The 25,967-nt window shown below is 44.1% G+C and overlaps 1 pseudogene; it reads right to left on the bottom strand.

Moving 5' to 3' along the window:
* LOC137633825 (putative inorganic phosphate cotransporter) overlaps positions 1 to 25,967 on the bottom strand; it is a 189,159-nt pseudogene that overhangs the window by 8,637 nt on the left and 154,555 nt on the right.

Below are 25,967 nucleotides of genomic sequence, written 5' to 3'. Positions count from 1 at the left end.
AAAGCCCATTCTTGGACATGGGTCTCGAGGGTTTCCTGATGGCACACCATAAGGCTTCTGACTGTCCTCGGAGAGGTTTAGACCTCTTGAGATAATATTTGAGAGCTCTGACAGGGCAAAGAACTCTCTCAAGTTCGTTACCTACCATGTTGGAAAGGCTAGGTATCTCGAACGATCTAGGCCAAGGACGTGAAGGAAGTTCGTTCTTTGCTAGGAATCCAAGCTGGAAAGAACATGTAGCAGACTCGGTCGTGAAACCAATGTTCTTGCTGAAGGCATGAACCTCACTGACTCTCTTAGCTGTTGCCAGGCAAACGAGAAAAAGGGTCTTGAGGGTAAGGTCCTTGAATGAAGCTGACTGGAGAGGTTCGAACCTAGATGTCATAAGGAACCTTAAGACTACGTCTAGATTCCAGCCTGGAGTGGAAAGACGACGATCTTTAGACGTCTCAAAAGACTTAAGAATGTCTTGAAGGTCCTTGTTGGAAGACAGGTCCAAACCTCTATGGCGGAGAACTGAGGCCAACATACTCCTATATCCCTTAATCGTAGGAGCTGAAAGGGATCTCTCATTCCTAAGATGAAGCAGGAAGTCAGCTATTTGGGTCACAGAGGTATTGGTAGAGGATATCGAATTGGCTCTACACCAGCTTCGGAAGACCTCCCACTTAGACTGGTAGACCCTACGAGTGGAAACCCTTCTTGCTCTGGCAATAGCCCTGGCTGCCTCCTTCGAAAAGCCTCGAGCTCTAGCGAATCTTTCGACAGTCTGAAGGCAGTCAGTTGAAGAGCGTGGAGGTTTGGATGTAACCTGTCTACGTGAGGTTGACGTAGAAGGTCCACTCTTAGAGGTAGAGTCCTGGGGAAGTCTACTAGCCATTGTAGTACCTCTGTGAACCATTCTCTTACAGGCCAAAGGGGAGCAACCAGCGTCAGCCGTGTCCCTTCGTGCGAGACGAATTTCTGCAGAACCTTGTTGATTATCTTGAACGGAGGGAATGCGTACAGGTCGAGATGGGACCAGTTCAGTAGAAAGGCATCCACATGAACTGCTGCAGGGTCTGGAACAGGAGAACAAAACAGAGGAAGTCTCTTGGTCATGGAGGTGGCAAACAGATCTATGGTAGGTTGACCCCACAAGGTCCAAAGTCTGTTGCACACACTCTTGTGGAGGGTCCATTCCGTGGGAATGACCTGATTCCTTCTGCTCAGACGATCTGCTGACACGTTCATATTGCCCTGGATGAACCTCGTGACTAGAGAGAGGTTTAGACTTCTTGACCAAATGAGGAGGTCCCTTGCGATCTCGTAAAGGCTCCTCGAATGGGTCCCTCCTTGCTTGGAGATGTAAGCCAAGGCTGTGGTGTTGTCCGAGTTCACCTCCACCACTTTGCCTAGCAGGAGGGACTTGAAGTTCAACAGGGCTAGATGAACTGCCAGCAGTTCCTTGCAGTTGATGTGGAGAGATCGTTGTTCCTCGTTCCACATTCCGGAGCATTCCTTTCCGTCCAAGGTTGCACCCCAGCCCGAGTCCGATGCATCTGAGAAGAGATGAAGATTGGGGGTCTGAATGGCCAAGGATAGACCCTCTCTGAGAAGGAGGTTGTGCTTCCACCACAGGAGAGTGGTCTTCATCTCTTGGTTGATAGGGATAGAGATTGCTTCTAGAGTCGAACTCTTGTCCCAATGAGCTGCTAGGTGGAATTGAAGAGGGCGGAGGTGGAGTCTGCCCAGCTCGACAAACAGGGCTAGGGACGAGAGAGTCCCTGTGAGACTCATCCACTGTCTCACTGAGCAACTGCTCCTCTTCAGCATGCTCATGATGCACTCTAGGGCTTGGCTTATCCTGGGGGCCGATGGAAAAGCCCGAAAACTCTGACTCTGAATCTCCATTCCCAGATACACGATGGATTGTGAGGGAATGAGTTGAGATTTTTCCAAATTGACTAATAGACCCAGGTCTCTGATAAGGTCTAAAGTCCAATGAAGATTCTCCAGACAACGACGACTCGAGGAGGCTCTCAACAGCCAGTCGTCTAGGTAGAGGGAGGCTCTGATGTTTGACAAGTGAAGGAATTTGGCTACATTCCTCATCAGAAGGGTAAAAACCATAGGAGCTGTGCTTAGGCCAAAACACAGGGCTTGGAATTGGTAGACGACCTTTCCGAAAACGAATCTTAGGAAAGGTTGGGAGTCTGGATGAATCGGAACGTGAAAATAAGCATCTTTCAAGTCCAATGAGACCATCCAGTCCTCCTGTCTGACCGCTGCTAAGACCGACTTGGTCGTCTCCATCGTGAACGTCAGCTTGGTGACATACTCGTTGAGAGCGCTGACGTCCAGCACAGGTCTCCAACCTCCTGTCTTCTTGGCCACAAGAAAGAGACGGTTGTAGAAGCCCGGGGATTGATGGTCCCGGACTATAACCACAGCCTTCTTCTGCACAAGAAGCGACACCTCCTGGTGCAAAGCTAGTCTCTTGTCCTCCTCTTTGTAGTTGGGAGAGAGGTTGATGGGCGAAGTGGTCAGAGGTGGTTGAAGGTAGAATGGAATCCTGTAACCGAACCTCAGCCAACTGACAGACTGTGCGTCTGCACCTCTCATCTCCCAAGCTCGCCAGAAGGTCTTGAGTCTGGCTCCTACTGTCGTCTGGAGAAGCGGAGAGTCAGTGTTTTCCTTTGGATGGCTTGGATCCTTTCCTGGACTTGCCTCTGTAAGAGTCTGGACGGGAGCTTCCTCGGCTGGGGGCTCTACCACGAAAGGGCGGTATGAATCTAGTCGCAGGGGTATCAGCCACTGGGGAGCGGTAAGTCTTAGGGACTGAGGTGGAAGCCTTAGACTTACGAGCCGAAGAAGCTACAAGATCGTGCGTGTCCTTCTGTATCAAGGCAGCAGACAAATCTTTAATGAGCTCTTCGGGAAAAATAAACTTCGAAAGAGGAGCAAACAGAAGTTGTGACCGTTGGCAAGGGGTAATGCTGGCGGAAAGGAAAGAACACAGCTGTTCTCTTTTCTTCAACACCCCTGATACAAACAAGGACGCTAGCTCGCCCGATCCATCTCTGATGGCCTTATCCATACAGGACATTAACAGCATGGCAGAATCTTTGTCCGTATGAGAGGTTTTCTTGCTGAGGGCTCCCAGGCACCAGTCGAGAAAATTAAACATTTCAAAAGCTCTAAACACCCCTTTAAGCAAGTGATCCAGGTCTGAGAAGGTCCAACACACTTTTGAGCGTCTCATAGCAGATCTTCGAGGCGAGTCTACCAGACTTGAGAAGTCAGCCTGGGCAGAGGCAGGTACTCCCAAGCCTGGTGCTTCCCCTGTGGCATACCAAACGCTCGCTTTCGAAGTGAGCTTCGTTGGAGGGAACATGAAGGAAGTCTTGCCAAGAAGTTGCTTAGACTGCAGCCACTCCCCTAAGATCCTAAAAGCCCTCTTGGAGGATCTAGCTAGGACAAGCTTGGTATAGGAAGACTGAGCTTGTTGCACTCCCAGCGAAAACTCAGATGGTGGAGAGCGGGGAATAGCTGAGACAAAATGGTCTGGATAAACCTCCCTGAGAAGAGCCAAGACCTTGCGAAAATCAAGAGACTGTGGAGAGAGCTTGGATTCGTCCACGTCCGAAGAGGGATCAAGGTGTGCCTCCTCATCATCCGAAACCTCAACCCCAGAAAGAGGCGACGGGATCGGATACGAATGCTGAACCGCAGAGTCAGAACGAGCAGGAACAACAACAGAGGTGGAAGGCGGAGGTGCAGCAAGTTCCTGTTCCTGTTCCTGTGGTATGAGTGGAGCGTGAAGAGACCGAGGCTGTGCAGAACAAGGTAAAGTTCCCGCAAGCAGAGATGTCTGAGGAGCAGGATCAGGGTGCACGGGTAGAGCTCGGTGCAGCAGCTGAGGAGACTGACTCACAGGTGGAAGAGGTTGTTGTACCTCCACCGAGAGTTGCACCGCCGGTGGAGCAGCCAGGGGAGGAGGAGGAAGAGTGGAGTAATCCTCCTGATCCCAAACCGAAGGTTGCCTTAAAGAAGGCTGATGCTGAACAACACTGGGAACAGTGAACACAGAAAGTGGTTCAACATCGTACGCCTGGCAGATGGAGCTGCGACTGGGTGCAGCGAGTGCAGGCGGGTGCAGCACAGGCTGAACGGGTGCAGGAGGTTGGTGCACCACCGGTGCAGGCGGATGCAGCATAGGCTGAACGGGTGCAGGAGGTTGGTGCACCACCGGTGCAGGCGGGTGCAGCACAGGCTGAACGGGTGCAGGAGGTTGGTGCACCACCGGTGCAGGCGGGTGCAGCACAGGCTGAACGGGTGCAGGAGGTTGGTGCACCACAGGTGCAGGAGGTGCAACACTCTCAGCACGACACTCACGCATCAGGTCCGAAAGCTGAGCTTGCATGGACTGAAGCATAGACCACTTGGGATCAGCAGAGACAGTAGCAGACTGAGGTAAAGCCATAACAGTGGTTGCACCACCGGTGCAGCTCTGTTGTACCTTACTCCTCTTGGGCGGAGTACAGTCGCTAGATGACTGAGGCGAGTCAGAGCTGAGCCAACGACTGCAACCTGGCTGAGCACTCGAGGGCTGGACTCTGCGTTTAAGCGGTCTAGAGACCTGAGACCAACGTTTCTTCCCCGAGAGAAGATCAGCGGACGAGCGGAAGACGGGCTCAATCGTCTGCAAGTGGGAGTGACGGTCTGTGGAAGACACGCCCGCAACCACTGAGGATAATTCTGTGCGCCTAACAAGGCCTGCCGAACCCTTATGCCCTTCGACATTGCTTCTCCCCTGGGCTTGGGAGCTTGCAAGAGGTCCCGGACTGGGAGAACGACTGGCTCGCACAGAAAAATCCCCACGCACCACACTGGCATTAACACTAGTACAAGGCACTGCACCGACACTAGCACTCGTCACAGCACTGGCACTAACTTCACCCACTGCACTCTTGGCCTTCAACTCTTTCACTTCGGCCATCAGAGACTTATGGTCACTTACCACTGACTCTACCTTATCGCCTAAAGCCTGAATAGCGCATAAAACCACTGACATATCAGGCGGAGGGCACACAGTAGGATCGGGGGTAGCCACTACAGGGGTAGGATCAGGAACGGGATCATGAGATGAGGAAAATAAAGAAGAGTGAGAAGAACTCCTCCTAGCTCTAATTCTCTCTAACTTAGAAGAATACTTTAAAAGTCGGACAAAATCCAATTCCGAAAGTCCGGCGCATTCCTCACATCGATTTTCTAACTGACAGGGTCTGTCCCTACAGTCAGAACAAGCGGTGTGAGGATCTACCGAGACCTTCAGAATACGTCTATTGCAAGACCTACAACGTCTATGGGAGGGGGCTTGCGAAATGTCAGACATTTTGTTTTCAAGAGAAGTCAAAGGGAGATCCAAAAAACAAGCAAAAATTCGTTAACCGTTAAACTGAATTAAATAAAAGCTATCTAGCTAATATCAGAAGGTTTCTAGTAATGCGACAGCCGTAAATCAAAGAGAATACATCACCAAATAAGCGAGAATAAACTCGAAGACCATAAGCGTATCCCAGAACGTCTAGCCGGAGGCACGACAGAGGAATAATTGAGGAGGTGTCAACAAGAAGTACTTGAGTACCTGGCCACAGGTGGCGCTGGTTAGTACACCCCCTTCTAGTATTGTGATAGCTGGCGTATCCCTCCTTAGATTTCTGTCGGGCAACGGAGTTGACAGCTACATGATTATCGGGTAAGTTTAATATTGAAAATATATATATATATATATATATATATATATATATATATATATATATATATATATATATATATATACTGCATATATATATATATATATATATATATATATATATATATATATATATATATATATATATATATATATATATATATATACTGTATATATATATACTGTATATATATATATATATATATATATATATATATATATATATATATATATATATATATATATATATATATATATATATATATACTGTATATATATATATATATATATATATATATATATATATATATATATATATATATATATATATATATATATATATATATATATATACTGTATATATATATATATATATATATATATATATATATATATACATAAATATATATATGTATATACTGTATATATATACATATATATATATATATATATATATATATATATATATATATATATATATATATATATATATATATATATATATATATATATATATATATATATATATATATATATATATGCGTAAAAATCACAGGAAAACGTGATGCTCTGAGGAAGTATCACGAAACTAGTCAGGACTTAAGTGTATATTCCGTATTTTCATTTTCCCTGTAGTTCTTCTGCATATATATATATACACAGTATATATATATATATATATATATATATATATATATATATATATATATATATATATATATATATATATATATATATATTTATCGCGGTAAATAGGTTCCAGACCCGACCGCGATAGGTGAAAATCCGCGAAGTATTGACACCATATTTACCTATTTATTTAACATGTATACAGTATTCACACTTTTAAAACCTTCCCTTGTACGTACAGTAGTGCTGTTAACAAACTACCCTTTAATGTACAGAACACTTAATGCATGTACTACAGTACCCTAAACTAAAACAAGCACAAATATTAAAGGCGATTTTATATCATGCGTTTCCTAAACACGCTAAAAAGCACAATAAAAAATGGCAACCAATGTTTTGTTTAAGTTTATCTCTGATCATAATGAAGAAACAAACTCATTTAGTGTACACATATATGTATAGGTTAGTTTATGCATCGATTATATTGATTATACAGTATGTTGATTTTGTTATTACCAATGTTTTACTTAATTTTTCTTAGGACTTCCAAATGAAATGTTTTTCTTTATGACGCCGCCTGAAACGACGGCGTCATAAAGTACGCTGGGTAAACAACCACACTCAGAACAAAGAAGGCATTTAACGCTCATGATGAAAGTGATAAATAATGATATTTACAGTAAAAGCATTTACAAAATATTTTATTACAAAATTATTTACCGTATCTATATAAAATCATACAGTACATACTGTACGTAGCAAAGCAGGAAAACAATTTACGCGAGAGAGAGAGAGAGAGAGAGAGAGAGAGAGAGAGAGAGAGAGAGAGAGAGAGAGAGAGAGAGAGAGAGAGATTGTTTTACGTACGTAAATGTAAATTTTAAACAAAAAAAATATGATAGGTTACAACATGTATACTCTTCAGACTTTTAAAACCTTCCCTTTAACTTAATTAATACAGTACTAAACTATAAAACAGGCACAAATATTAAAATGTTAGAATATTAAAGTAAAAAATAAAGATTGTTACTGTACTCACCACGAAAGAAGTTCAAGAAAAACTTGAATGATGATGGCGATGAATTTGCTGCACAGTAGAAATGATGATGATGAAGCTGATGATGTCTTCTACTGTGCAGCCAATAATAGTATTTTACGTCTCTTCAGACGGAGGTGTCTTTTCCTGGGACACCTCTTCAAATTCTTCCTGAGACACTTCTTCAATTTCTTCCGAGGGCATTGTGATCGGAAGTTGCTGCCGCTGCCTCTTTTTTCGCAAGAGCATCCTGTAGGGAGCCATGTGTTCATCGATCTTGGTGCAGAATTGTACAGAACGAACCATATCCTCGTCCCACTCTTGCGACATTTCTTTCACCTCATTCGCAAGCTTGCAGAGCTTGGCAAGCCGTTCTAATGTTAAGCCCGTTTCTTCGACATTTTCTTGGATCTCTTCCTGTGTTTCACTGTCTTCACTGCCCGATTTCGTCAGGTCTTCGAGGTCTGCGGCCGCGTAACATTCTACTCAGACATTTCATTTCAAAGGTTAACAAGTTTTTCTTTTCTCTCTTCTTCAGTACACAGCAGTCAGCACCGTATATCACCGTGGAGATCACTATTGATCTTCATAGTCTATTTTTCAATTTAATATATATATTTCTATCTTTCCAGAATTTTCCTAAGACTTCCAAATGCTTTCTGGCCACTTGAGATTTCGGTCTTGAATAGCTCTTTCCATCTTTCCATCTGCTGTGAAAAACACTCCCAAATATCTACACTCAATGACTTGTTCCACTTCTCCCTCTGATATATATATATATATATATATATATATATATATATATATATATATATATATATATATATATATATATATATATATATTTTGTTCCACTTCTCCCACCATGTAGCAATTACAAAAATCAAATAAATCACATAGCCATTAATAAAGAGAGAAGGAGGACTCAATGAAATATAAGGAGCTTTACAGGTGCAGATATTGGTAGTGATCACAAGCTCCCCATTGCCACACTGAAATTAAAACTGAAACCACCCAACAGAAATGTAGATAGAATACCTAGGTTTGATAAAAACAAAGCTGCCAAAAGATGACCACAATAAAACTTTTGCAATTGAATGTAGGAATCAATATTCACTCTTAGAGACTTCAAGAGATGGAGAGCAGACAATGAAGAATGGTGTGATATTACGAACACATATAAGTCAATTGGTAATAAAGTTTTGGGGCACTCAGTTACAAGGAGAAACCTATGGATATCAAATGAAACTTGGAATACTATAAAAAGGAGACAAAGACAAAATTTTATTGTTGAAAGATTTTGAGAAAGTAATGAAAATTACAAGGTAGAGAATGCTAAGTATTGATAGCAAAGTCATAAGAAAAGCCAGGAATGACTGGAGAGAATATTTAGACAAGAAAGCAGACGAGGCTGACAAAGCTTTGAATTCATGGAGTGGCTATGGTGTCAGAATTGCTCATAGAATTATTAATGCAATCTCTACTGGGGAAAAGAAGAATAAGCATATACCCATCAAAAGGAGAGATTGGTCTATTATAACAAAAGAAGATGAAGAAAGCAATGTTGGATAGAACACTTTAGTGAGGTTATGAAAAGGAGATATGAAGTGAATATTTTGATTCATATACCTGAAGCTGATGAAGACCTTGATATGCCCATGAATGAATACAGTGTGTTTGAAGTCAAAGCTATCATTAAAAAATTATAGTGATGGAAAGCCTCTGGATACACTGGAATAACTGCCGAGATGATATTGGCCGACAATGAAGTACCTCCCAGGATACTTACAAGATTGTGTTGTAGAATGTGGCGTGAAGAGGTGAAAACTGCAAAAAAAAGATCTGACTGATTGCAATAATTAAAGAGGCTTCACACTTATGTCAGTTGTCATTGAAATATGTAGTACACTCATTCTAAAGAGACAAGAGAAAAATATGGATGAAAAGCTGAAAATTTAACAGGCAGGATTTAGAAAAGGTAGAAGTTGTACTGACGAAATTTTAATTTCAAGACATGTTAAACAGCAATGTGTAGAATATAGATATCCAATTTTAATGGCATTTGTGGACTATTAAAAAGCCTTTGACAGTGTGCCCTGGCTAATTTGATTAAGTCTATTCATGAGCCTAGAAAGTGCAAAGTTAATGTTAGTGGCGTTCTATCAAATGAATTTCTAGTGAACAGTGGAGTACTCCAAGGGAAGTTGTTTTCACCTGTTGTTTATCTTCCTCATGGATTTTGTAATGCATAGAAGAGTTGGGGATAGTGGAGATGGATTGTCCTGGATTGGTAACAGGAAATTATTGGACCTAGAGTATGTTGATGACGTTGTCCTTATTAGCAGAAGACGGCAGGATGTGCAAAGCTTGCTTACCAGAGTGCATGAAACATCACATGTTTAGGAACTATGATCTATAATACAGGAGCTTTAGAATTTGAGTTTAATGAAAAATTAAAAAAAGCAAATCAGACAACGGCTATATTAAGTAAAATTTGGAAATCAAATTGCCTGAAATTACATATAAAAATCAGGCTATATATCCCTTTAATGAGATCAATGTTACTGTATGGACATGAATAGTGGTATGACAATGAAATAATATGCAACAGATATTGTAGATTTGAAAACAAAGCCTTCAGAAGAATATTGGGAGTTAAATGGCAAGACAGGATTATAAGTGAAACTTTGAGAGATTATATGAGTACCATACATGGATGAGATCATGGTGAGGGGTAAATGGAGATGGTTTGGGCATGCTCTTTGCACTCCCCTAGAGAGATTAGTTCACCAACTTTTAACTGGGCTCCACAAGGCACTAGAAGAGTTGAAAACCCAGGCCTACATGGCTGAGGACTATGAAGTGTGAAGTAGGAGATGATGAATGGAGAAATATTGATTTAAAAGCTTAAGATAGAGATGACGGGCGAAATCTAACTGAGGCCCTTTGCATCAATAGGCATACGAGGAGATGATGATGATGATAAAAGCAAAAATTGGTTGGCACTGTTCCAAGTCTTCTTTACATCATGAATATACATAAAAAATAATGGGCCAAGAACACCAGATATCAAATTCCTGTAGCCAATATGGTACCCATCAACAACTACTCTTTGAAATCTATTAATTAAAGATTTAATAATAATGTTAAGAAATTACCCAATTATTCCCATGTGTTTAAGTTTGGAAACATGGGTGTAATGATTAACACAGTCAGAGGCCCCACTAAAATTAAGGCCAATCTTAAAAAATTCCTGATCATAATCATGAGAGATCTGTACAGAACTGGAAATTGTAAGAAGGGCATCATATCATCCAAGAACTTTGCAAAAGCCAAGTTGCCAACTATCAAATAGATGATGACTTTCTGCATACCTATTGAGACTTACTTTGAATTTATTCCTCACGGGAATCGAATACCAGGAATAAAACTGAATTTATGTATTTCAACCAATGAAGGGAACTAGAATATTTACTTATACTTATCTATTTTATCACACAGATTTTTGAGTTAAAGAATCTTTAAATCTCACATGGGTTCATCGTAAACATGTGATCATAAATGTTTTACGTTTTTATCTTTGCTACTAAAGTGAACATTCTTATTCTATCCTAAAGTGAGACAATTAGATATTTACATCTTCACCCATACAGTACTACTCTCCCACATGCTTTTGCATTATTGTCTTCACTTTTATGTATTGTTCAGCACTCACAGCTGGGGGTGTACTATCCCATGCTAGGTACAGCACCTAAAAACTGAGGAGAGATTAATAATGACAAAGCCTATATAGAGCAATCCCATTTAACATGTGATGGTTCATGAATTGTACTACTGTAGTTTTTGTCTGTTAGTGCAGGAGTGTTGGTGCTCCAATGCCTCAGGTTAGGATCTGCATACATACATATACCAAGGCACTTCCCCCAATTTTGGGGGGTAGCCGACATCAACAATGAAACAAAACAAAAAGGGGACCTCTACACTCTACGTTCCTCCAGCCTGACCAGGGACTCAGCCGAGTTCAGCTGGTACTGTTAGGATCTGAGTACCTGTTAAAAGATATTCCCATAATTATTTCCCCCAGACTGCACTACAGGTGGTATCTTAGCACCCAAACAAGGTAAAGAAGCTAATCATGCAGATCATTGGGACAATCCCTAAGTGAGTAGAAGGAAAAGGTCTCAAACCTGGAATCGTTAACATCTGGATTCTGAGTTTTGGCAACAAACATACTGAAGAAGGTAATGAAGACACGTCTCCATCCCTCAGTATCACTAAAAATAAGTGAGATGCCATCAATTTTGCTTGCTAACTTGCTAACTTGGCCAGAGGCCACGCTAAGTAAAAAAAAAAAAAAAAATCTTGTCACATCCCTGTTTGGTGGTTGCCTCAATGGTTCATACAGGGACCATTATAAAGACATGAGTACTCGGGAGACGTTCCAGACAGGAGGTTTGAGTTCTCTTGGAGTGCATGATAGATCAAAGCCCTCATAAACAGACAATTCCCACAATGAAGAAAGGTTTAAACCCTTCAATCTAAAGACCTGGCTCAAAGTTGAGCCAGGTCCTTTGAAACATCGGTGAATACTAGGGCAAGCTCACTACAAAGCAGAGGGAAAGGAGATAAAGTCTGCCTTACCAGCTTCTCCTAAAGGTAGGTTTAAGATGTCATCCTTTTTTAGCTTCCTGCCTGAGGAAGGCAAAGAAGGAGTAGCAGCTTGAGTACCAGAGAGCAAGAAGAGAGCACCAGCAGCTTTCTTCAATTTTGAGGATAAACCTGAAGGCAAAGAATCTTGCTTTGACTTTTTCTTCTTCCTTCTGATGTAAAGTACTCCAACTACTGGGAGGATGGAAACTTGCTATAATGGTCACAGAAGGATGACTGCATCCAGGCATGCCCTCTGCAAAGAGAGTACAATGAATGAAGATCGACATCAGTCATGCTCATGAACCCAACGCACTTGCGCCTTGGTATACAATACATGGGCAAACCCACATGCCTACATGCAGATTCCCTGTAATCAGTCAATCACAATCACTGTAAAGTGAAAAAGAATTGATTAGAAATCCAACCAAGCATTGTTATCTTAAAAGAGTATGTCTGTACTGCTCGGTGGCTAAAGTTAAAGTGGCTACTCAGTGTACAGTCAAGGGGCGGGGCTTTCTCCCAACACGCCAGTAAATACTGACACCTCACTAAAAATTCTAACAACCAAGTTTCAGCTTTGCTAAATTAATACTCCTATTGAAGAACGAGGATTTGTAATCAAATAATAACAGATTGAAATTATTGAAGTCATGTGGAGTTTGTGGCATCCATCTGATCAAGTATACCTGTAAACTTTATTTTGGTGAAAAATGGCAAATTACAAATAACATGAATAGGAAATGCTTGCTTTCATTAACCTAAGAAATTACCATTACAAAACAATATCAAATGGATACACAGTCATTCACATAAAGTTAAAACTACGTAACAAAAGTCCACAAACCTTATTTCTTCTTTGAGAATGTATATCTTCTGGTAAAAGAACGCTTTTCTTGGGGTTTTCTTCAATCAGAAAGAACCACAGAATACTCCAAAGAATTCCAGATGCCCCAAAAACGTAGAATACCGATGGCCAACCTCCAAGAAAGCTGGAACTTGCCATAACACCTCCAAGAGCCATTGCAAAGACGTTTCCAAATGTGCTGCCTATTCAGGGATTATCATAATTTTCATATTGCATAACAGAAGACCATGATTATAAGGATTTAAAGTATGGAAAACAATTAGTTTTTATCTTATCATAATGTGCCATTTTATAGATATTAAACACAGTACAGTGTATATAGTATATGCTTATATATCATCATCATCATCATCAGCTGTTATTAGTCCACTGCAAAACCAAGGACTCAGACGTGTCGTTTCACTTGCGTCTGTTTGTGGTCTTTTTGGGCCAATCCACACTCGGAAACTTTTTTAATTCATCATCATCTCTTCCTACCCCTGCTTCTTTTACAATCTCTAGGGACCCATTCTGTTATTCTTAATGTGTATCTATTGTCTGTCACTCTCATTATATGTCCTGCCTATCACCATTTCTTTTTCATACATGTTAGAATATCCTCTACTTTATTTTGCTCTCGTATCCATGTTGTTCTTTTTCTGCCTCTTATTGTTATTCCCATCATTATTCTTTCCATAGCTCTTTGAGTTGTAACTAGCATAGGTTCTAAACCTTTAGTAAGGCTCCACGTTCCTGATGAAGTTAATATTGGTATGACCACCTCATTAAACACTTTTCTTTTTAGAGAAGGTGGCAATTTACTTTTCATAATCTCATTTCATTTACCAAATGTTCTCCATCCCATGCTTATCCTACTTTTAGTTTCAGTGTTGTGTCCTGGGGAAACTCTTACTGTCTGTCCTGAGTACATAAATTCATCAACAATCTATAAAGGCTTGTCATAACTCTTTACCTGTTTTGTCTCTGCATTTTTATTGAACATTATCTTAGTTTTACTCATATTCATTTTCAGTCCTACATTTCTGCTTTCCCCATTCAATTTTTCAAACATAATTTATAACTCCTCCCATGATTCACTAAACATAACTATGTTATCTGTAAATCTCAAGTTGTTACGGTATTCACCATTAATTACTGTATTTTCCTAATCTAAATTCCTAAAAACTTCTAGGCATCCTGTCAATAATTTAGGATAAATGGGGGTCACCCTATCTAACTCCTTGCTCAATCAGAATTTTCTCCCAATCTTTATATAGTTTTAGGATTGCTGTACTTCTTGTATGGATATCTTCAAATGTTCTAACGTAAGATTCTTCTATCCCTTGTTTATGAAGGGCTTTCATTACTGCTGAGGTTTTGACAGAATCAAAAGCTTTTTCATAGTTCTTTACAATTACATATACATATACACACATATATATATATATATATATATATATATATATATATATATATATATATGTATGTATATATATATATATATATATATATATATATATATATATGTATATATATATATATATATATATATATATATATATGTGTGTGTGTGTGTGTATGTTTGTGTATGTGTACATACATACATATATATATATATATATATATATATATATATATATATATATATATATATAATATATATATATATATATATATATATATATATATATAAATGGTAATCCATCAGCTATTGATGGTGTTCCATTCTAAGCACCCCAGTACCACAGTGATAGTTGAAAAACCATGGAGTAGATACAGAAATCTATGATACATTTTTTCAATATCTTTTAAACTTTTTATATTCTTTATAAATCTAAGCTTCTATAGATCCTCAAAACATTTTTTTAAAACCTGCTGTACACTCTTAATACTGCTTTTAAGCTATAACTTACTTTTACTTTAGGTACATCCTTAAATATACACAAATGAAAAAGCTAAAATCTGAACACTCATTAACATGACAAATTTGGAAATAATTTGTATTTTTCCTAACTATACAAACCTTAGCTATCTAATATGGGTAATTACTTTCGGCGTAGCTGAAAGGACGAGCCATTCGAATTCTAACGAGGGTTTACCACCCCATCGCTAGTTAGCGGGAGTAGGGAGGGTAGCTTGCTACCCTCCCCCCTCACACACCTGTGTGCTAAGCTCACTTTGCTTAGAGGTAGGACTTCACGGGGGACAGGGCTGGCGGGCAAGTTTGATTAAATAGCTAAGGTTTGTATAGTTAGGAAAAATACAAATTATCTCCGAATTTGTCATTTGTTCCGTAACTGAAATACAAACCACACTATTTAATATGGGTGACTCAACCCTTAGGAAGGGTGGAAAATGTCCCAGCCATACTGGCTTTTGGCTTTTGCCCGGGGACTCATTATCTGAGTGTGTCAGCACTCAACAATAAAGAGTCCCTGCACCTCGCTCGCACCTTACTATGTAGGGGCTGCGGCCTACGTAAGCTGTGTGTGAAGGATTTTGTGTGACTCGTCCTAGGAGGTTGACCTGGAGTTCTTTAGATGGAAACTTTAGGCTAGGACTTTCCCAATACCACCTCGTCAGGGTATAGGAACGTGACGGTATTAACTTAATACTAAGAACACAAGGGAACATGGTTTACCTGCAGTGGTTTGAGGTCAGCTGTGCAGAGAACCCAGGATGCTGCTTTCCCCAAGAGAGGGGAGGATGAAGAAAAGAATAAGGGCCAGACATACCTTTTCTTTCATACAGACTAAAACTGGGTAACAATGCCCTCAACCCTCTGCTACTTGTCCATTAAGGAGCCTGAGGTTTAAACCAGCTGTTGTGCAGCCACCACAGGGCCAATAGAGAACGTATTGAGCCTCCTGTGGGTCACGTCTTGCAGGTAGTGGGCTGTGAAGGTCGTTTGACGCTTCAATACCCCTGCTTGTAGAACCTGCGTCACTGAAAAGTTCATTTTGAAGGCCAGGGACGTAGCTACACCGAAATCATGAGCTCTAGGGTGACGTGATGGAGGAGGGTCAGGATTCAAGGACAGATGGATTGTCTTCCGAATCCATGCTGAGATGGTGTTCTTTGTAACTCTCCTCTTCGTCCTCCCAGTGGTAATAAACAATGCCTGCACTTGGGGACGAACTGCAGCTGTTCTTTTCAGATATAGCCTCAGACTCCTTACTGGGCACAGTAGGAGATGGTCTGGGTCATCTGTTATGGAACGAAGACTCGAAATCCAAGAGGAGTCGAACCGAGGGTCCGGCACTCCCGGATTCTGAGTCTTAGCAATAAACTCAGGGACGAAGCTGAACGTTACCTCCCCCCAACCCCTTGAATGGGCGATGTCATATGAGAGACCATGAAGTTCACTAACTCGCTTGGCTGACGTCAAAGCTAGTTAGGAACACCGTCTTCCAAGTCAGGTGGCAATCTGAAGCCTGGCGTAATGGTTCGTAGGGAGGTCTCTTAAGAGACCTGAGGACTCGAACCACGTTCCATGGAGGAGGTCTCGCTTCCGACTGAGGGCAGGTAAGTTCATAACTACGTATGAGTAGGGAAAGTTCCAGCGAAGAAGAAATGTCCATTCCTTTGAGCCTGAAGGCTAGACTTAAGGCTGAGCGATAGCCTTTCACTGCCAAGACTGAAAGGCGCATTTCTTCTTGCAAATACACGAAGAACTCCGCTATTGCTGGAATAGTGGCATCGAGTGGAGAGATGCCCCTTCCACAACACCAACCACAGAAAACTCTCCACTTCGCCTGGTAGACCCCTGCGGATGACTTTCCCAGGTGTCCAGACATCCTTTCCGCAACTTGTTGCAAAAATCCTCTCTCTGCGAGGAAATGCTGGATAGTCTATAGGCATGAAGCCGAAGCGAAGCTATGGCTTTATGAAAGATGTTGGCGTGTGGTTGTTTGAGTAGCTCGTGTCGTGGAGAGAGTTCTCTCTGAGGCTCCGTAAGGAGTTGCAGAAGGTCCGTAAACCATTCCGCATGATGCCACAGCGGAACTATAAGGGTCATCGAGAGATTGACCGATATTCTGGTCTTGCTGAGTACCCTCCTCATCAGACAGAACGGGGGAAAGGCGTATACGTCGATGTTGTCCCACCTTTGTTGGAAAGCATCTTGCCAGAGAGCCTTGGGATCCGGGACTTGGGAGCAGTACAGCGGCAGTTTGAAGTTCAACGCTGGGGACCCGTCGACGACCTCTTGGAGAGCGTCCTTCTTTAACATGGCCCCCTTGCCGATCCCATGGCAAGAGAGCTCAACGACTCTGGATTCCCTGTCAGGGGAAGTAGAGATGTTATGAACGGGACGCAATATCCCTGGCTGATCACGGAGATCGTCCAGGAATCGGCCCCGAGTTGCTGCCACCTGTCTGCGCAACTCTGAAGGCATCCCCCCACTGGTGGACATGCAGGGGGATTGCCAATCCTAGCGTTTGCGGCCTCAGCCGCTCCCCCTAGGATTTCTCCCTCCCCTGGAGGACTTTTTGCCTTTCTGGTCTTTGACAGGAAAAGGCTGCTGTTTCGACACAGTTGCCTTTGCTGCTACTGCCGGTTTCGTTGTCTTTGTAAGGCGAGGCTGTTGAAGTGCTGGAGGTTTATAGGGCTTTGATGTTATAGCCCTATGGAGGAGGGAGTCCTGGTTGGACTTTCTCCACCTCTCAGCCGCTTGCTCTACATCTTTCGGCTCAAACAGACTTCTCCCCAAAAGGGAGGAATGTCTGAGCCTACTGACCTTGGTACTGGGGACCTTCGTGTTAAATCTTTCAGACACCGCATCTAGGCGTTTCAGGATAGAATTAGCCCACAAGTTCGAGACTTGGTGGGCTAGAAACTCGATGGTACGAGTGCCTGAAAGAAGGAAGGTCTCCAAGGCCTTCCTGATACTCTCCTTAGACAAATCTTCGGATCGTATCAGGATGCCAAGAGACCCTAGCGAGATATCCCGCCACGAAGTTGTCTGCATGGCACACTTCGCTACCTACTCCTGGCTGAGGATCTCCGAGGCCGAGAACGACACTGGCCGGTTGGAGTCTCTCTCAAGAGGGACTTCCCTGGAGAGCTCTTCCACCGAGTGGTGAAGGGGAAGAGCTAAACAAGACTCCCCCATGATCTCAAAGTACCTCCTCTGAAGGACACGAGGTGGTGGGAGTAGTTTGTTTCCGGCACTGGAACGGCTGGAGGAGACAAGCTCGGAGAGCTGGCTCTCGACCTTATCTCTGGCACTCTTGACCCCCTGGGACCAAGGCAAAGCTGCGCTGGCCTTAGGGGGCTTCTGGGTACCAAAGACTCGGTCCAAAACCGTGTCCTTGCACTCTCGAAGAGGAATCTCTGGATCCGCGAATCTGTTGAGGTTCCTAATCACAGTCAGAACTTGCTGGAAGGCATGTTCCGACTCTTGCGGCTCTCCTCCTGATGGACTAGCAGCAAGGTCTCCAGTCCCCAAAGGCTCCTCTAGGGGGGACTCGTGGACGTTCTCTGCGGGATTAGCTGGCTCTGGTCTGATCCTCGAAGAAGATTTCGGAATCGTCTTGGAGTCCTTCGACTCCCTCCTGGGAGGGATGCAGGATTCCAACAAAGATGGTGGGAGGCTCTTCTCCACCTCCACCCTCGGAGACTTCTCAGCGCGAGGGGGGGTTTCTCCCATTGGTGCGATGGGAGAACGCCTCACCTCACGTGAATCCCCTGAGAACGGGATATCCTCGTCCACAGGGAAGGGAGAGACAGTCTGGGGGGGGAGGGAGCCTTCCTCAAAGACTTTCGAGGAGTCAGTTTCGCCCTAGGAGAAGTTACCACGTCATCCACTACTTTCTTCCTCTTCAGGGGGCCGAGATTGCCGCTGATTTGAGTCCCAGTTCAGAGAAAGCGGGCTTGAAAGCCTGCGCAACCGCTCTGATCAAAGACCCAAACCAGGGCTGCCAACTGACAGTAGCGTTGTCAGAGACACCCTCTGGAGGGAAGGGGATCGTAAGATCCTTAGGAGTGGAAACAACAACAGGGTCTGCCTGAAAAGAAGAAGCTGTGGAGGAAACGTTCTTGGACCTTTCCGGAGATTTCCCTCCCTCCGTTGAGCGTGCTGTCCTGCGCTTACAGGGGGGGAGCGCGATGAGGACGACCTGACCGCGCGTTGTCCTGCAGCCTCTCGCGTGGGAACACGCTGTGAATCGCGCTGGGCATCGCGCTGGCACTCGCGCGATAGGCTATGGCCTGGTTCGGGTGCGGGCGATGGCGAGGGCGCACGTGGGCGTGCGGGCGAGCGATGGCAAGCAGGCGAGCGATGGCGCGCAGGAGAGCGATGGCACACAGGCGAGCGATGGCGCGCAGGCAAGGGCGCGCAGGCAAGGGTGCGGTTGGCACGTGGGCGTGGGCGCGTGGGCGAGCAATGGCGCACAGGAGAAGGAGCTCGTGGGGGCGTAGGCGACAGGGTGCGTGGGCGCACAGGTGAGCGGGCGCATTAGGGCGCAGGTGAGTGGGCGTGTTGGCACGCAGGTGCGCGTTCCGGAGACCTCAGACGGTGTGTAGCCACAGGATCCGAAGGGCCCATAAGGGCAAAGCCGTTGGGCGAGCGTGCGCAGGCGTGCGCAGGCGAAATATCCCTAGCACGCAGGCGCGCAGGAGGGCGCTCATCTGGAACCGTATTCCTAGCAGTGGGCGCGTGGGCGCGCGATGGAGACTGAGGGTGATGGCGCGTAGGCGAGAGATGGCGAGCAGGAGAGATCCGGTGGCGAGTCGGCGATCGGTGGCATGGTGGAGAGCACTGGCGAGCCGGGAGGAAGAAGTCTTCCCTCTGGAGCCAAGATCCGAAGATCGTGGGCGAGCAGGCGAATGATGGAGAGCGCTGGTGAGCAGGCGAATGATGGCGAGCGCTGGCAAGCAGGAGAGCGCTGGCGCACAGATCGCTGACGAACAGGAGAGCGCTGACGAGCAGGAGACCGTGGGCGTGTATGGCGCACATCAGGCTGAGGGCGCGCAGTGGTGCGCTGGCGAGCAGGAGATTGTGGGCGCGCAGGTGAGCGCTGGCGCGTTGTCTCTGGAACCGCCGGGCGAGCAGGATATCGTGGGCATGCAGGTGAGCGCTTGCGCTCAGTAGCGCGCAGGAGAACGTTGGCGCACAGGGGACACCTGGCGCTTAAGGGACTTACACGCAATGTGTGAAAGCCCCTTTTGCCCCGAAGGGACAGGAGCCCGTTGGATAACGGGATGGGTGGGCGCCCACAGCGCATCTGCAGCCAGGAAGGGCGACGGCATGTCAGCAGGTCTATCAGGAGAAGGAGATCGCGAACGATCTGCGGAGAGGTCCAGGTCCAAAGAAGTAGCAGGAATGGTCGAAGGACGAGGTTCCTCTGCGGCGGACTGCAAGGATGAAGACCCGAAGAGGCGCCTTCTAACACCCATGTGAGGAGAAGGTAGACCTCGACGGCGAAGAGGAAGATGAGCCTTACGTCTTATACGTCCTCTGGGAGCAGCAGGCAGATCATCGGCAGTCCTCCGAAGAGGAGTCTCTGTCAGTGAACTCCCCCGAGGGGGAGAATCACCTACAGGAGAGACCATTGGACTTAGTTCCTCCCTCGAAAGGTGTTCGGAGGGGGGAGCTAAGCCTTCAGCTACAACAGGAGCAGAGGTTTGAACACTCTCATTGGAAGCCTCTGCCACAACAGCCTCAACGATAGACAGAGGATCAACCTCTGCTACTGTCGGTGACTGTTTGACAGCTGCTCCCAACCTGATCATGTCAAACAGGGCTTCCTTGGAGGGTGAGCCCTGAAGCCCCAAGGAAGCCCAAAGCTGTAAAAGATCATTATTACTAACATTTACATTAGGAGAAACAACAAAATCCTCCCCCGGGGGAGGAGGAGGAGCTGCCTCGCTATGGGAGGCAACTCCCTCTCCCAAACCCCGAGATCGGTCAACAGCATTACGGCCTACGTTAGCACTCTACGGCCTCTCGAGAGAAGCCGATCGAGTGGGAGCTTCGGAGGAGGTTTGGGCCACGGAAGAAGAGTCTTTAGGATTTTCCTTCTTCAAAGAAACCTTTGAAGGAGATATCCCGTTTGGACTTCTTCTTCCGGCGCCGGGAAAACCTCTCCCACTGGGAGGTAGACCACTTCCTACATTCAATGCATACATTACCACTATCACACCGTTGACCCCTACAATAAGGGCATAAGGTGTGAGGGTCGGTGTCTATTGCCGACATGAAGGTCCCACAAGGGCAGTCAGGCAACCCAGGACACTTCCGCATTGTAGGGGCCAACTTCACAACACTAGAAAAAGAAAAAGCAAAAACAAAGATTAATAATGGCTATCGTGTAGGCGAGGGTGACAGCAGACACGTTTGTCTAGCACCCAAGCCGATAGCAAAGTGGGGTTAGCACCCCTCATTAAAATTCTAATGGCTCGTCCTTTCAGCTACGCCGAAAGTGATTACCCCTATTAAATAGCGTGGTTTATATTTCAGTTACGGAACAAGTATACAGTACAGTTTACTGCTCAGCCAGCCTACGCAATTGACAAAACACTTTGTCCATTGACTGTGGCCAAAAAGTACAGCTGTATCATGAATAAACAGAATTTTATCAACTGAAGTTCCATTTTACAGTACCCAATAATAATCATACGGATAAATGGCTCTAAAGCTAATCCCAAGGGATGGCCACCTGAGCAACATTTGCAGGTTTATTGGGCCTGGAGAATTCCTACACCTTATCGGCTTTGGCAATTCTCCTTCTACAGAGTTAGAAACATTCATATCAACCTTCATAGCTGTTTTTTTTGGCTTAGGGCACATTGCTGGGATCACCATTGGAGTCACTGGTACTGTACTAGGGTTACTGGCATTGGGATCATAACTAAATTACTGGTGTCACCCTGAAGTCACTGGCACCAAGGACACTCAAGGCCAAGTAAAGCATTCTTCAGTTATCTGGGGTGTTCCGTTCACAGCCCCCAAGTGATAGCTGAAAAACTGAGCATAGAAACAGAAATCTACGGTTTATTCTATTTTTATTTTCATAATTTGTTTTCAGATTTTTATTATCTTTATAGATCCAAGCTTTTACTTGCCCAAAAATTAATATCTTAAACTTATATAAGCCCAAAAATCACTATTTAAAAAAAAATAACTCAAATATAAAAATTATAAAACTTATCTGCTCTCAGAAACCCACAATACAAAGTGTCTCCAATATACATTTACATATACAGTACATGTAATGTACTTATAAATCTGTGAAGTACTGAAGGAGCGATAGATTAACCGTAATATAGCGAGAGATTACTGTAGCGTTAGCTACCTTTTCCCTTAAAATTACCTCGAGGGCCTACCTGCAAAATCTAAGGAATCCTTCCTTAGATCACTCGTCAACGGTCTGCAAAGAAAAATTTCTTGCACATGTTGGTGGTGATTACTGCACACATTACCAACCCTTAAAAATCTTCCTTTACATAGATTGAAATTCTACCTCCTACTGAAGAATAAAGAACTTAATGAGGAGTGCAAAGTGCTAAATAGTATCACAAGCATTTTCATGGATGATGGCAAGAATGACACCTGAAAAAGACATTCTTGCCACTCCTCAAATAATATACCTGAATTTAAAGGGAGGCCATATTCAACACTCAGTAAATGGGGAGAATTTCCAAAAATTACATATTTCAAACCTTTCTATTTTTCCTAACTATACAAACCTAGATACTTAACTATACTATTATTAGCAATACTAGCCAAGCTACAACCCTAATTGGAAAAGCAAGATGCTGCAAACCCAAAGGCTCCAACAGGAAAAATATCCCAGTACAGAAAGGAAAACAAGGAAATAAATAAACAATATAGGAAGTAATGAAAAATTAAAATAAAATATTTTAAAAAACATCAACAACATTAAAACTGATAATTCATATATAACTATAACAAACTTATCTCAGCCTGTTCAACATTAAAACATTTTTTCCAACTTTGAACTTTTGAAGTTCTATTGATTCAACTACCCGATTAGGAAGATCATTCCACAACTTGGTCACAGCTGAAACAAAGCTTCTTGAATATTGTGTAATATTGAGCCTCATAATGGAGAAGGCCTGACTATCAGAATTAACTGCATGCCTAGTATTACTAACAGGATGGCACTGTCCAGGAAGCTCTGAATGTAAAGGATAGTCAGAATTATGAAAAATCTTGGGCAACATGCATAATGAACTAATTGAACGACTGTGCCAAAGATTAATATCTAGATCAGGAATGAGAAATTTAATAGACCGTAAGTTCCTGTCCAACAAATTAAGATGTGAATCACCAGCTGAAGACCAGATAGGAGAACAATACTCAAAACAAGGTAGAATGAAAGAATTAAAAGACTTCTTCAGAATAGATTGATCACCGAAAATCTTCAAAGACTTTCTCAATAAGCTACTACTTAGTGCAATTAAAGAAGACACAGACCTAATGTGTTTCTCAAAAGTAAATTTGCTGTCGTCGAGAGTCACACCTACAATCTTAAAAGAGTTATATAAAGTTAAAGAAACATTATCAAAGCTAAGATCCAGATGTTGAGGAGCCACTGTTCTTGGCCTACTTACATTCATACTTCGAGTTTTAAGATTCAACTTCACAACCCATAATTTGCACCATGCACTAATTTTAGCTAAATCTCTATTAAGGGATTCAGCAACCCCAGATCTACATTCAGGAGATGGAATTGATGCAGAGAGAGTAGCATCATCTGCATATGCAACAAACTTGTTTTCTAGGCCAAACCACATGTAAGTGGAACACCAGATATAACATTCCTATAAAGTACTCACTATGGTGACCATCAACAGTAACTCTTTGAGATTTGTTACTTAAAAATTCAATAATAATGCTAAGAAACAACCCACCCACTCCCAACTGTAAGAGTAGAATAACAGCGAAGACTGAGATATGACAAATTCGAAGATAATTTGTATTTTTCCTAACCATACAAACCTTAGCTATTTACATTGGGTTTACCTTTTAGTGTAGCTGAAATGGCGAGCCATTAGATTTTAACGAGGGTGTATTACCCCCGCGCTAGTTAGCAGGGGGGGGGGTAGGGGAGTGGTAGCTAGCTACCCCTCCCCCCCTCACACACCGGTGAATGCTCACTTTCACTTAGAGGTAGGAATTGTCTTGGGGGACAGGGCTGGTGGGCAAATATATGTAAATAGCTAAGGTTTGTATGGTTAGGAAAAATACAAATTATCTTCGAATTTGTCATTTGTTCCATAACCGAAATACAAACCACGCTATTTACATTGGGTGACTTACCCCTTAGGAAGGGTGGAAAGTCCCCAGCCATACTGGCTTTGGCTTTACCCGGGGACTCAGAATCCAAGTGAGTCGCACTCAAGAAAAGGAGTCCCTGCACCTCACAAGTTCCTTGCTCCGCAAGGAATCGTGTGGCCTACATAAGCTTGTGTGTGAAGGAAGAAGTGTGACCCGTCCTAGGCAGTTGACCTGGAGTTCCAGAAGGAACTCTGGGTTAGGACGTTCCCAATACCACCTCGTCAGGGTATGGGGGACTCGACAGTATTGACTCAATACTCGGAACACAAGGAAGCATGGTTTACCTGCAGAGGTTCAAGGTCAGCTATGCAGAGACCAGGATGCTGCTTCCCAGTAGAGGGGATGATGAAGAAAGAAGTAAGGGCCAGACATACTTCTTTTGTTCATGCAGACTAAAACCTGATAACAATGCCCTCAACCTTCTGCTACCTGTCCAAAAAGGAGCCTGAGGTTAGACCAGCTGTTGTGTAGCCACCACAGAGCGATAGAAACGTATCGAAACTCCTGTGGGTCACGCCCTGCAGGAAGCGGGCTGCGAAGGTCATTAGACGTTTCCAGACTCCAGCTTGTAGCACCTGCGTCACAGAGTAGTATTACTCGAGGGCGAGGGACGTTGCGATGTATCCGACATCGTGCTGTAGGGCGACGTGATGGGGGAGGGTCTGGATTTAGGTCGAGATGAATGTCCTTGAGTCCGAGCTGAAGAGGTATACTGGTGACTCTCCCCCGTGTCCTTCTTGTGCTCCCAAACCGGTTGCACGTGAGGACAAACTGCAGCTGTTCCCAAAGCTAACCTCTCGATTCCTTTACTGGCAAGAAGGAGAAGGTTTTGGGACATCAGATACAAAATGGTGACTCGAAATCTTGAAGGAATTGGACCGAAAGCCGGGTCCCCAAGATTCTGAGTCTAGCCAACAACTCAGGAGCGAACCTGAATGTTGCCTTCCCCCATTCCTCAGAAAGGGCGGAGTCGTACGAGACCAAGAAGATTGCTTACACACTGGCCGCGGCCAGAGCGAGCAGGAGACCCAAGACGGAATACGATCAGAGGCCTGACGTAAAGGGTCTTGAGAAGATCTCTTAAAGGACTAAAAAGTCCGAGCCATGTTCCATGGGGGAGATCTCACTACGACTAGGGCAGGGACGTTCGCAGCTTCGCATGAGCGAGGAAAGGTCCAGCGGGAAGGAAAAATTTATTCCTTTCAGCCTGAAGGTCCGGGAAAGGCTGAGTGACAGGCTACAATGCCGAGAGCGGAAAGGAGTTTCCTCCCACCGTAAAGCAATAAGTTCGTTATTGCTGGAGAAGAGGCCTCAAGGGAAGAGGTACGTATATCTCCCACGACACCAACCACAGAAGACTCTCCACTTCGCCTGGAAGACCCTGCGGATGACTATCGCAGATGACGCGACCTCCGCCCCGCGACTGTAGCGGGTTATCTCTTCTTGAGGAGGAGGCGTAGTGTCTCCAGGCATGAAGCCGAAGCGACGCCCGGTTCGTGAAAGATGTTGCAGTGTGGTTGTTTGAGTAGCCTGTGCTGTGGGAGAAGCTCTCCCGGGAGTTCTGTCAAGGGAAGCAGAGGGTCCGGAAACCGTTCTGCGTATAGTTCCAGTGGAGCTCTCAGGGCCATAGAAAGGTTGACAGACAACCTGGTATTGTTGAGACCCATTCTCAACAGACAACCAAGAAGGGACGACGCAGGCGTCGATGTCTTCCCACCATCACCGGAAATGCATCTTGCCAGAGTCTCGGGGTCTGAGACTGGGG

Source organism: Palaemon carinicauda, chromosome 43, assembly GCF_036898095.1.
Source record: "Palaemon carinicauda isolate YSFRI2023 chromosome 43, ASM3689809v2, whole genome shotgun sequence".
Lineage (NCBI taxonomy): Eukaryota > Metazoa > Arthropoda > Malacostraca > Decapoda > Palaemonidae > Palaemon > Palaemon carinicauda.
The sequence above is the reverse complement of the archived record's forward strand: the minus strand, read 5'-3'. Positions and strand labels throughout refer to the sequence as shown.